General features: G+C 39.5%; 1 protein-coding gene across 1 annotated transcript in view; it reads right to left on the bottom strand.

Annotated features, from left to right (window-relative positions):
- Positions 1–4,981, bottom strand: part of cdh11 (cadherin 11, type 2, OB-cadherin (osteoblast)) — a 44,210-nt gene extending 39,229 nt beyond the window's left edge. The window contains exon 1 of the mRNA XM_056749446.1: positions 4,555–4,981. The gene's annotated coding sequence lies outside the window, so the exon portion shown is untranslated. The remainder of the gene's footprint in view (positions 1–4,554) is intronic.
- Between the last annotated feature and the right edge of the window lie 9,522 nt (positions 4,982–14,503).

Raw genomic sequence — 14,503 nt, 5'->3', positions numbered from 1 at the left:
ATCGAGTGAAATTACAACGATCGTATTGTTATTCTAGGTGTGTTCCTCCTGTTCTTTCATTACATTCCAAGACTTAATTAGACAAAAGAACAATGAGTATACATCTCAGGGAAAAGTTTAATTGCACCGCATCATCGTATAGTGCCAATAGCACAGCGCAGGATAAAAGGAAGAGAGCTGGTGTAAGTATTAGCGTATTATGCAAATACATCACCATATGCCACCAGATAATGAACCCTGTGCACTTAACGCTCTGATTGCTGGCTATGGGTGATCTGTAAATTAAAAGATGTTAGTTCACTATCAGAAGGAAAACGAGGGTGTGTCCCTGATCTATTTCTGTCGCAGTGGTCTTTCTGATTGGTCACCGTGCAACATTGTTTTAGGGGTATTAAATATTAGAGGGATGCATATTGTGATTGTGCAGGGCTTAAACAGGGGTAACCCAACAATTAGCTTTATTGTAGATGCAAAGAGGAGCAATGGAGCGTGTCATTGCAGATCAGTTCATCCACCCACCCTTCTTCCACTTTAAAAGAACTGCAATGTGCAACCGACAGCCCCATTACCAGACGGCTGGTGTGAGGTCTAACAAATAAGCATTTATTGACCAACCAGAAAGAGCACATGAATGAATTTTAGTTTTAGTAATGGGAAATGGGGAGAAGACCATATCCATGCAATCTCTTATTGCTCCGTCTGCAAGTGCGGGAATAAACAGATTTGTTTTGTGTTTCCTGTATTATGATACATCACATTATGGCATCAGCAGGCACATGGGCAAGTCTTTAGTGGGATTCTTGGGGTCTAATGCACATCTTTTAATGAATACATTATAAAGGAAAAGGTTACACGTTTCATGTCTAATTGCGCAGGGTGGAAATAGGTTCAGAATAATGCTATCTGCTGTTTTGTGGCCAGCCAAGACTGGGAGAAGTGTCAAGCCTATTAGTTCTCTTATACTTTAGCAATCACTTATGAACAGTGCTTTCTTTCTAAAGGTCACATGCTGGACATGCTGAGAATTTCATAAAAACTATTTATATAAAAATGCATTTTAATAAGTAGTAAGAAAAATGGATGTGGCAAAATAAAGCAGTTTAAATTTGATTAAATACAGTGAACAAATGTAATATTTAAAACGAAATGTACATACAATCAAGCTATAGCAGACAAGTAAGCATCTGCAAGCAGTAGACCCCCTAACATGCACTAGGTCGATTAGTATTTGAAATAAACAATGCACTATATTTTAGCCATGAAAAGCAATCTATAAAAGAATACAGGATAAAATAGTCAAAGAAAGGTGAGTTACATCAAGGTCTTCAAAGACTAAGAAGCAATATAACGATACAGTGTTTGATCAAAGAATGGCCTTGACATCAGGAAAAAAGTATTTCAAACTGTCTTTTGACAAAATCTACTTCCACTCTGACACTTCAGGCTGTCCAGAATATATGAAGAATAATAACATTGAGGCCTTTTTTTAATTCAGGAAGCTATTCTGTCTGAAGCAATTCCAGACTGCATTCCAGTGTTGTCATTCATAGTCCAAATCATCAAAGGACTTGCACCGTCAGGTTCAGACTGTCAACATTGTTGGGAGGTAAAAGACATAAGAAAGCAACGCTCAAAAAACAACGCGCACTAAAATAGGCACACTGTGTCTGATTATAATACTCCGTTCGAAACCAACTGATCCTCACATATCGCAGTATTAATAAGATCCTCCCATGTGTTGTTCATAGGCCCTGATGCTGAACTAGCTGCGCGATAGTGAATTATGAGTTTGTCATTGCACCGCTGTTTAAAGCATTACATAAAATGATCTAAAGCAGAATGAAAGAACGAAATCATCCCCTGGTTAAAAGGTACCATGTTTAATGGCTATGTGATTGTCTGCTTTGCTAATTGCTGCGCAGAAGGGTGAATGGTTGTATTCCACGCACCCACGCAGTGATTAGTCCAACCACGATCGGCATGAAGTCTACTTTTGTATAAATGAAGCCATAATTCTCAACTGTGTCAAATACTCTATTAACAATTATTTGAGGGGATTCGTTTTTAAAACAAACGCATACAGATTATCATAGTCATACCAAATTTTATCCAGAATATTTTAAAGATGTAATTGTAGACTCTCGGTCTGAAATCAGGCAAAGATGCAGCCCTCCATATAAGTTTGGTGGGCAACCATATGAAAAAGTCAGCGAATCGCTTTTATCAACCTACACAGGGGAAAGAGCTATAAACAACCGAGAAGTGTAGTGTTCTCATATAGCACCATGCCAGCAGTCAGGAAATGTTATTTATGTGTTCCAAGGTCACTAACAGATGGCATGAGATTCCTCCACTAGAGACAGTTGGCATGAAATGCTTTGCCGTGTCCAAGCACCAGTATAATCATCATTATTTTGAGTCTGACTAGAAACCACCACAACAAGAGAACACAGCCTGTCAGTAGACGAGGAGAGACTTTTTTCACGCTTCAACATGACTGAATCTAACTAGGTGTGCAGATTAATTTACCTTCTCTAAGCAAAGACAATTTATTTTCAAACGCACTGTTTGTCTGAACGTCACTTTCGCCTTTCAGAAGCCATGCACCGATGAAACCTGAAATGAAATGCTCGCTCGCAGAACACAGAAAGAAAAACCATCAAAAGTTCTTTACTCCCATTCAATTCCTAAGCGTTCGTTTCTAATTGAAAATAAAGGTAAACCCAGCATTGAGATTCGTCTGCCTTGTTTGAATGTGGCTGCTTGTGAAAAATGGCTCTTTGAGTAGCTGCACCAGTCAAAATAACAAATGGCTTTATTTGTTGAAAATGACTGAGCCTCTTCCTCTATCGACCTGCAGTCATGTGGGACCGGGGCAGTGCAGCACCCAACACAATGCAGTGCAGGATGCCGGGGTTTCATTTTTGTCCTCCCTTCACACAACTCCAAGGTGGTAATGTGACACCAAAGGTAACAGGAGCCACTGACTAGAAAGATGTTAATCCTGACAAAGTGCCACAGCATTAGCCATAGCCTCTGCTAGATTGAATTCTGCATCCCTGGGGAGCATGGGCAACACAGACGGTGGCGCTCAATCTTTTTGAGTGGCCCTCCGAGACAAAACTGTGGTAAGCAAACAGGACTGTAAAGTACAACAGCACCCTCTATTGAATGCCTCTGAGCAGTGGATCCTTCCTATTTTATTATCATCACTACCAACTCAAGTTATCTTTCCATTTCCCCTTTAAAATTTGCCTTAAATGTACACGGATTAATTCGTTGGAACAAATCAAATTTGTTCATTATTTGTATAGTTTCTTATGGTCTTATGGTCAAATTCAACTGCCTCAAAAGTCAGCCAGGTGATATAATATTAGAGTTTACGACTATGTCACTCAGACTAATGTCACTTTTGTAAACATAACAATTACAATAAAAATGTATTGGTCATATAAAATACAACAAAGAGCTCATTTACAAATGTAAATCTGACGCCATGAAGTCTCTCACGGCATTAACAATCCAATTCATGACACTTCTCGCTAAAATACATCACGGTCTTGCCCGGTGTCCTACATCACACAGATAAAATAACTGATATTGTTCATAGAGGATCTGCGTAATGATTCGTGGTGTGATTCTCACACTAGGGGGTACATGACTGTTTTTATGCCCGGAGTGCTGCTCTCACTGCCGCCGCACGACTCCTCGTTCCCTACCGAGCCCGGGCACCGTGAACGCTCGGGGCTTTCTGCACTCACTCAAGCGTCAGGCGGCTCGTTCATTCTCAATTTTATGTAACATTCCCTCATACAAACCAGAGAGTCGCCGAATCACGCGGAAAAGACTCACGACTTGTAGCTATATGTTGTCTTCACTGGTGGTCACGTTGCTTTAACTCTCATTGAAAAAAAATAAACAGAGACGCAAGACAGAATCATCACCGGTATGATTATTCTATAACGTAATAGACGTAATACTGCAGCTTGCAAACTTAGCCTATGTACATTGAAGTCGATATCGACAGTGTCTAACTCATGAATCTCTCATAAGAAAATCCAAGCCTAGCGTTGAAAATGGTTGTTAAATAAATAAATAAAATACTACACTTGCTGTTTTACGACTGTCTGATAGCGTTACATGCTTCCGCTACAAGCATTTAGTAAACTTGATTTCAACGCTTATCATGTGGTCAAGCTCAGCGGATCGTTTATGCATCTCCGCCACGTCAAGAAGAGCTTAAAACTAAAAGTTGAGCTGCTCACTCAGAGATAAGTACCACGGTCCAGCAAACTGTCGATAAATGTCATTTTGTCGACAGTTAACATCTACATAAAACTAAAGCGTTGGCTACATGATTTATAATAGGCGTGTATCCCAACGCGCCGTCACCGTGGGAATGGAAAGGACTTTAGATGAGAACGCCAGACCTGTCCCTTCAATTCCTGTCAAGACAACTCTTTACAGCCCGCTATTGACATGCTAACATTACATGTAACTTGTACTTTCCTTTAAAAATACTACAACATTCGTAATGGCATCATCACTAGTTACCTTTGAACGTCCGGGTGTCCAGGGTTGGTCCCAACAGCGGTCAAACGCTGTCACTTCTGTCCGAACAACAATCAACATCCAACACGACCAGTCTTTGCATTCCCACTCCAGCTCCTTCTTGCCAAAGTCTCCTCCAAGAATTGAACGAAAAAAATCATAAAAACAACAAAGAGACCCGCTGGAAGTCTCTCTCTTCTTCAGAAAGATAAGTGTTAAAGATGAAGACGGGTTAAATAAAACTGAGGTATGTCCACGATCAGTCAGGTGCAGCTGCTGTGAAGCGCACGTTCGCTCTCCTCCTCCTCCAGCAGGCAGAATGATGATGAGCGGTGCAATGTAACGCGAGCAGAATGTGCCTCGCCGCCGCTGACTGAGTGGAGTCAAGCCTCCTTTTCTCCCTATGTTTCCAGATGGAAGCAGTTTTTCATCTGTCCTGTCTGCGGTCCCATCTGAAGCGAGCGGCCAACGCAATTGTTAAACCGGCCTCTAAAATCCTCATCCAATCAAAACAGGCGAATGAAAACTAAACCCCCACAAGGGAATAAAACCCCGGTCGTGGATTAAACAACAAAATTGTGACAAAAAAATTCACTGAGGCATCGAATTGCAGGGAATAAAAGACTCGGTTTGCAATTGTAACTCTTTGTATAACTCCTTTTAAAGAATACATACATTGTTAATTCCAGATATACATTTTCTTATAAAGATAATAAAACGGCTTACAAAGGGTTGAAAGCTATTGTACTATGCAAACTGCAGTGCAGAATGCATATTATGTTTTAGGTCCATTACTCTGGTCATCATATCAGAGCTTAATTGTAGGTTAGGTCTATAATTATGGTGTCTATTACTGCCATGCTAATTGGAATGTCTACTTTTACCATTGTGCTTTGTTGATTGAAATTGGTAGTCTACTGAAACTGCAGTTTGACCCACTTGTTTTCATTTGTGGCTTGATATTTTAACAGGAAAGTTCCCTTTTAATGAGTGCACAAAATACTAAAAACTAGGGATTTAATATTGCTATTTGGAATAAAATTTTAAGTGCACCAGGAGAAATGGAAAATGCTCATCTTAGATGGAGAGTTTAATAATCTGAAAATGATTTCCCCCTCTGCTTTGTTATTTCTACATTGTTGTTAATGTTTGCTAAACAAATTTGTTTCCTTAGGCGTATTTATGATTTCAGGTTTCAGAGTCGGACTCTTGGACTGGTGAAGGCATAACGGTCTGCATTAGGAGAAGCTCCCGGTCATATTTAGACCGAGTTCTATTCTAGTCTTTAAGGCAAAAGTCTCAAACATGAGCCACTCTCCATCAGCCATTTGGCTGGGGATAAAGCGAACAATCAATTCAGTCAGATTATTAGCCCGTCTAATAATTGAATTGAGCTGTCGCTCGGGTAATGGATTCACTGCTCACATGGTGTTTCAGCCAGGACTGGTTTAAAGAAGTGTTTGAGAGAGATAGAGAAGCAGCGAAGGAGGGCAGGGATGTGAATTGAGGGGAGAATAGAGAAGGGAGACCACATTGGCAGTGATACCTCAGGATGGCAGTGCAATCAGATACGTGTCAGTTTTTGATCAGTTTCCTCAGAGGCACAAACTAGCCGTCACATAAGGAACACATCTTGCTTTTTCTTTCTAAATCACAATTGCATGTATCAACTTACAATTTTACATCCGAGGAGATATTGTTGGAACTCCCTCTGGAGAATTCCATGGCACATTTTACAAAGCCTGTCCTATTAACTTTACACCAGAGACTATATGTGGGAACACTGTTTTGAAATAGCGCTGTTTTGAAATAAAATCTGCTATTCTAATGCCATCGTTTAGTATGCTGAAAAGCATATTGCACCAGATATTAAATAAAATGAACATGTCTTGAACTGTTCCCTTGTCCATTCACACAAACAACAAATGACTGCCAATATCTATTTCATGGTTTAATGGTAACAGATTTATACAGCCATGCCAATGTGTATCTAGACAGTTGACTGAAACGCAAACAAAACCTAGCTCGGATTCCGCCACATGTTACAACTATTATTACTCCATCTATGTTGTTTTGATCACACTTTGACCGCAGTAACAGAGGAAACAGCCAGACACATGCACTCTTTGATATAATATCCATTCTGTCTAACCCTATTTTAATCCATAACGAGACACTGATATCTGCTGGTGGATCAGAGGGCCGGTGGGGGTCTCCGTACAGAGCATGGGGAGAGGCTGATTACTTGCTCTGTTGCAGCGGGGTTCAAATGAAAGAAAAACAGAACAACCCTAGTCACAGTAATGTAGTGCTACATCTGACACCTTATCAGTTGGAGGTGATCATCAGAGAGAGTTCTCTTTATTTTCTTTAAGAGATTTTCAACTGATATTGCTGTGGGTGAGGTGCCGCTTTCTACTTTCTGTGATTTTGGGAGTCCCGGGTCCCTAATCTTAATCAGGTCAAATCACATCACACCACACATGGATAGACTGGGAGTGGAAAGTGAAAATGAAAGCAATTACAAAGCAAACAAATGAGTCGCGATTTCTAGCTCAAACTCTACATTTTCCGTTCCTACTCTACCTGTTTCACTTCTTTGTATAACTCGCTTGCTTCCCACTGTCACACACCTGTGATCTACCTTTGTGTGATTTTGATCTAAAGACCAATAAGAAGAGTTACATAAAACATGCCAGGAGCTTCGTCTTCATAATGAACCTTGTCGTTCTTAATGGAAAATACACAAGCAGATGAAGGCCCTATGAATAATTTAATGAGGAAATCATGAAGAGGGACTTTCACGTTATGGCAAATGATTACTTTTTTTCTGCTGATACAAGTCTTTATGATGAAACTGGTTAATCGCTGGTGCAGCTGGCTGACAGTTTCATTCTCAGTTTATGCTAATAAGGAAAAATTTCAACAGTGTCATTTCTGAAACAATGAATTCTTCGAAAGAACTCTTTATAGAAATTGTCGTCTCATGAACGAAACGCAAAGTTACATTTTTTGTATGTTTGTATCTTCATCTCCACCTCTCTTTAACACAAAGATTTTTTACAATACTATGATTGGCCAGTGCCTAGTGATTGTTTAAATTCTGCAAAAGTGTGACCGAAATGTATCGCATCTTACCATTTTTGGAACTTCAGGTTCCAAAGCAATTCTACTGACAGGTACGCCCATCTTACTTGCGTATACATTTTAGCAGTCTAAGTCAAATCACACCATGAACTGATGTAGATTCGTGGATGTCTGGTTTCACAAGGCGATTCAGGAAGGTCTGGGTGAGCATTTGCTTTTTAGATAGAATGCATCTTTTGTTCCGACACTTTAATATTAGCAATTTTAAGTGTCTAATACATGCATGGGCAACTTATAACACACCAAAGACACTCTTTTCCTGCCCTAATTTTGAATATGTAAGGTTTGGTTTGGACAGTCAACTTGGTTAGTCCAGGCAATGAGTAGCACTAGGGCAGGGGAGCCATTGGCGGGTATAGCTAAAATAATTGAATGGGGCTGTGCTACATCAGCTAATGGAAAGGAAACAGGTTGGGAATCTTCTTCACCATACGGAGGGCTCCTGCTGCTATGATGATATCCAGTAACTAGGATTAAGCCCAATGGGGTTTCGTCTACTGCATGCCATGGAGCCAGGCCAGGCAGTCCCCCAAAATGATCCTGTTAAAGAGAGACCTGTTTTCCCCCATCTCTCCTACCCCATGGCCATGTGTCACCCACTAATCTGATCAAAACAAGCATACCCTAAAAACCACTTCTGAGGGCATACAAGGAGAATGATCACATGCTCTAATAAATGAAATGAAAAGGCATTTCAAATAAAGTATAATGTTTTGCTTGAATGAATCCTGTTTATAAATTGCTACAAACATTCAATAAACTTTATAAAATTCTTTAGACCAGCCCACCACCGTATTTACTTTTTTTTTGCATGCCATATTATAATTAAGATGATTGCATTGACCAGTACCCATGCTCCAGTATACATCCCTTTGTAAATAGACTGTAGCCCTCTTTTATTGCATAATGCACTAGGGTTGTTATAATTTAGAGCATTTTTGAGAATAACCCTAAAATGACATGAAAAAATAACTAGTTCCTGTATGCTCTAGGTGATGTTGATAATACTTTGATGAAAACTAGGTCTTTGCCCCAGGCAAGCATTCAGAAAAAATTGTTTATCCAACACTTAATTGATTGCTCCCTTTTTTTTCAATTCAATCTTTTATGTTTTCCCCTACTTTTTTAACTCTGGAAAAAAGTTTAAGTATATTGTTAAAGAAGGTTGTCTGATAGCTTGGTCCTAAAGTAGCTTGTACAGACAAATTGATAGAAGACCATGATCTGCTTTCCTGTGGCTCAGTGGTAAGAGCAAGCCACTGCTAGCTACTTACAAAATGTATAGTATAATGCAATGCAAGTCACTTTGGATAAAAGCGTCTGCCACATGCTTTAATGTCAAATATCTACAGTTTTACTCACCAACCACATCACGCTCTGTGTATTGTACATAAGTGTATGTTGTAATTAGATTGCCAACAATCATGAAATATCTTACAGACAACTATAAAATAAACGCTTGTCATTAAGGTATCTCCTATGTTTATCGTTATTTAATATTATTGATGCACACACAATCAGATATTTTTTACAAATTTAGTTTTTCTCTAGAAGTAATTTATGTGCATTGCATAATTCCATGTTGAGAAAATACTTTAGTAGTACAGTAATCAAAAAGAAATAAGCAAACAGCCAAACTAACAGACTTGATCATGTGTGAACAGTTTTGCTGTTTTATGAAAGCTTGAGAGTTGAGACTCAACAGCTTTCTCTGTTTTAAAACAAGGTGGATGAGATTTTCACTTCCTTTTTAAGCAACATCCGAGAGTGACCTCAGTCCGGTGCCAGGGCCATACCTGTCACTCACTTGCCTTATGTTTTCACTAAAGTTTCCCCTTGCCTGGTGGGGGACACTCAATCGAGCCATGCTGTCACAACCCATTGCCCCTTCAGTCCAACTCATCAATCAACATGATCAGAGACACGACCCACCACAGCACAAAGAGACATGATCTCTAAAATTCACATTCATCACCTGCATATTGCTGCCAACCAAGGCCGGGTTTACCATTGGGCTTGACTGGGCTCCGACCCAGGGGCCCCGCCCTTCAGAGGACTCGACTGCTCGCATTCATTTGATTTGGTTAGTTATATCTCAGTCATTTTATTTTTCATTTAAACTTTTTCATTGAACTAGCATCGTTCAATCATCGGCCTGTTAGGAATGATGTCGTTTAATTGGCTAAACTTTCCGTCAGTCATGTTGGCGTTTCCTGATTGGTTATTTGTGGATTCTATCCGTCACGTTAATCTGCACCCGTCTCTGCATTGTTGCATTTAGCGCATCGCTAATAAGAAAAAAAACCGCGAGAGACAATAGCCTAACGCAGAAGAACAGCATTTAGTAAAATTAAAATAATGATCATTTACATACTGTACCTATAATACCTGTCAACATTCCCGTTTTCACACCCATATCCCCCAACCCTCAGGTTTAGTTATTTTTCCCGTATTTCAGTTATTTCTCCTATAAACTCCTTTACCGACGGGAACCGGGGTGGCACTGTGGCTTGAGCCACTGCCCATTTGATTTGCCCTCACAGGCTTGCGCCCAAAATTTGGCAGGCAAAATAGAACGTTAGCCGAAGTGTAGTAGTGAGGATTCACATCCCTGCGAAAACCTTTTTCTTATCACACCACTAAAGGTCCGGACAAATGTCACTCCGCATTTTCCATTTAACGCTCGCTCCTCATAGTCTGTGTCCGACAGATCGTTTTATCGACAGGTAGATGCAGTTCAGTCTTCTAGCTGTTTTTGTTGTTACACTTTCTTTGCTTTAACAAAAAACGTGTTATGAAAAGTGTTGTGTTCTGAAGGCAACTCTCAATAAAACCAGGTAATATAGAGTTTATTTCTAATATTTCCTGTTCTTTGACCATAAAGCGGTTATTGTAAATCATATGCAAACACTGTTAAATCAATCCATGTAAATGAAAACATTCTGCTAACTAATCAACAGAGTTAAAAAATACAGAACTACGGGACGTTCGAAGGGACAAACTGCTAGTGCTTTTTCAAACCGCGTTTATATGCAAGTTATTTCATGTCTTACATTGAGATCTCTGGCAAAATTTAAATGCTAAATTAAGACGATACCTTGCAGATATACTATTCATGGATTCATGGCCCTGTGAGCTGCATTTAACAATCTCTCAGATTTACATTTAATTATTTTTACATGAAAATTATGTTATATTAGGCATTACATTCATGCATTTGACAGATGGTATAAAGTAATTTAAACGATGTTTAACAAAGGGGTGCTCTGTTTTCCCTATTCAACCTCAGTTAACAAGACCTTGGACCCATCTCATTATTATGAATATATTTTGAAAGTGCATTTTTAAACTCATAGGTCTATCATATGATTTACCGGTGGAATTACAATTCCACTTTACAACTTCGCATTTGTGAACATCAGTTAAGCATTAGATTATATGTCTGCATTTGTTAATCTTCATTTTCAGTATTTACTTTTATTTTTTAAAACATTGAACATGCACCACGAGCTAACATGAACAATTGTATTTGGCATTAACTAACAATCAACAAGATTAATAAATGCTGACTGTATAGCTCATTGTTGGTTTCATGTTAATGCAGGGTTCCCAAATTTTTGATCTTTGTTGTAAAATCTCTCAAGATCCTCCAGAAATACAGGGAAAACACACACATTTGTTCCTTTTTAGTAGTTTTCTTATTACGAATTGATCATTTGTTATTTTAAAATAGATAATGGTAGGGCTAATTATTAATGTTTATTGGATTTTACATTTAAGTATGTTTGAAACTTCCTTCACGCTATAAATGCACCACTTGTGGCTCCCACTGTCAAAACAGGCATTTTAAACGTGGAAAAACCAATGAACAAATGTCATTTTTAGTCAAAACATTTACTAATGCTAACTAACACATGATTTTTAATAGTAGGGGGGCCCGAAAACAACTCAAGCCCAAGTCTGGCCCTGCTGCCAAAAAAAATATTTACTGCAACTCTTTTCCAGCTACTGCCAAGCATCATCAAACCCAAAGGCCTTTAATAACTCTGATTCAAGCATTTGGTAAAAAAATATCAGCTGAGACAAAAATGCTAGTTAAGCCACTAAAATACTTATTTAGTGACTGTTGTCATTTTAGTTTCATACTTATTTATGGTTTTCAGAATAATTGATTCCAGAACCAGAGAAAAGCCTCAGAGGGTTTCAGCCACAGAAATCCCTGTTTCAGATCGCAGAGGATGGATCCCATTCATGGCCAGTTGGCGTGTTCTGACGCTCATGTGGAATGCCAAGAAGTGGCATGGGGCATTTCCTTAGTGACAAGGCTGGACCACCGAGGCTAATCACTAGACAGCCTGGACATAAATTGGAGCATTATTTGAAGAGAAAACAGGGACCTGGCACCCCAAACTAAAATGTCCCATTAATTTTTCACATGGAGTGTATCTCATCAATTATCTTGTCAATTATGAAACTTCAAAACATTTTGAGAAATTATTTATTACCACTATTAAAAAAAAGCAGAAGAAATATGTGTTATAAGCTACATAATAAGAGATGCACCGTTAGGGTGCACTTTCTACAAGTGCACAGGGCATGAGTTTGTTGTGAGACCGTCTGGTTTTCTGGTAAATTGCAGATGGAGTGTTTAATAGTAGAAATGACACCCTTCACCTTCATGTCATCGCTAGTTAGTAGCTACTTTTCACTATGTCCTCTTTAACCCTCATCTTCCATAGACACAAACAGTGTAACAGTCAAGTAGATTTGATGCTCAAAGTCATCAAAACAGCATGAATAAAATGGAAGGACAAAGGCAAAAGCCTCCGGCTGATTCCGGTCCTATTAGTTCAGATTCATTCAGGTAACTTTCTTCTTTCAGCTCTGCGTTTCTCATAATAAGCGCAAAGGGCAGCTATACAAACTACATTCTGTATTAATCTCCTGTTCATAACGCCTCTCATCCTATTGTTATTTCAGCAGGCAGATGATTGAGAGGTGAAAACTCATTAGAGGCCCTGTTAGCTGATTGCTTACTGCTGTGTCCTCTCCCATGGAAAAGGAATCAACAGCTACTGTGTGTATGTGTACATACTTAAGTGCGCATACACACATAATAAAGCACATGCAAATTGTCATGCTAAGGGTGTAATTTGCACTCTTGCATCAAATCTTTTTGCCATTTTTTCTGTTCCTTAAAAAGACTGCAGTGTCTAAACAGCAACTGCTCTCTACTCATACCTCCGTCCCAACTCAAAAGCTTGCGGATTTCAAGATTTAAATTCAAATATATCCCCCTTATGACGTGTGCAACAAAGATTTGCAGCTTTGTTCTGGACTTGTATTTTATGCCACCTCTGCATATCGCAATGTTTGTCAACACCAGCATCATTTTTTCAGTTCCCATAGCAGAGTGAAACTATCCAATAAACAGAGTGAGTGGCTGAGAGGGAAGTTTCTAGGGGCACAACCTGAACCAGATGGTAAAATAAATGCTGCACAGTAAGACGTCCAAAATCATTTTTGAAATTCACCGTAGTGATTTTGATTTGTTGCAGTGGATCAAAGTTAAAGACTATGTAATTGTTCACCAGCGTGTGTCAGGGTACAAGTGCGTGCGCCAGTGGATATAGCCATGCCTGTGTGTGTCCGAGAAATGAGTTACGTGAAGGGTTCCCAATGTTAGAAGTCTTTATGCCTTCATGATAAACACATAACTTTTGGTTTATGACAAAGATTAAGCAAGGCCTCTAATCTGCTTCATGTTATACAATAACCAACATAACTACATCTTTATTCATGGCATGCACTTATTCATTGCATCAAGTGAATGTGGGCGTAAAGCTTTAAAGAATGTGGTCCTTGTCTGACATATGATGTTTGGTATTTGTATTCCCATCTGTTGGTCAAGGCACACATGACCAATATGGATAAGTCATATGGAACCAGTCCATTTAAGTAACTAAATTCCCAGAAGGTCAATGGCAGAAAATAATGAACCCTCAGAGCTGAAAGATCTAGGTCAAAAATGCCCACAGATGTCAGCTCACTTCAGATATTTTTTTAAAATGTAACTTGGGTCTATTGGCTTTTCTTAAAACCCCACGGTGCAACACAATCTCACCATCCAACTTGGCAATACCACGAACACTCCATCCAAATCACCCAGGTACCCCGGAGTCATATTTGATGAACAGCTGTCCTTCAATGACCACATTGCAAAGACAACACGGTCATGCCGATATGCCTTATTCAACCTTAGAAAGGTTAGACCCTATCTCACCGATCATGCGGCTCAACTCCTTCTCCAGGCCCTTGTAATCTCAAGGTTGGACTACTGCAATGCTCTATTTGCTGGTCTTCCTGCAAAGGCTGTCAAACCACTCCAGCTGGTTCAGAACTCAGCAGCGCGCCTTGTCTTCTACCAGTCAAAAAGGGCTCATGTGACACCCCTTGTCATCTCTCTGGCTAGTGCACTAGCTAATGGGTTGATGCCTGTATTAGATTCAAGTCACTAATGCTTGTCTACAGGACTATCACTGGATCTGCTCCGGCATACTTTCACTCCCTCCTACGCTCCTACACCCAATCAAGAACCCTGCGTTGAGCAAACTAGCAGCGTCTTGTATTGCCTTCACATAAGGGCAGTAAATCACTTCCCTGCTCATTCTCCTTCACAACATTCAAAAAGCAACTTATAACCCATCACTTCTCTGAATACTTGACAAATGAGAAAAAAAAAACTCTAACCCTCTGTCTTTGTCTGAACAGGTATTGGTCTAGCACAGGTATTGGTCTAGCTTTT

Source organism: Triplophysa dalaica, chromosome 1, assembly GCF_015846415.1.
Source record: "Triplophysa dalaica isolate WHDGS20190420 chromosome 1, ASM1584641v1, whole genome shotgun sequence".
Classification (NCBI taxonomy): domain Eukaryota; kingdom Metazoa; phylum Chordata; class Actinopteri; order Cypriniformes; family Nemacheilidae; genus Triplophysa; species Triplophysa dalaica.
Note: the sequence above shows the minus strand (reverse complement) of the source record. Positions and strands in the feature narration are given on the sequence as shown.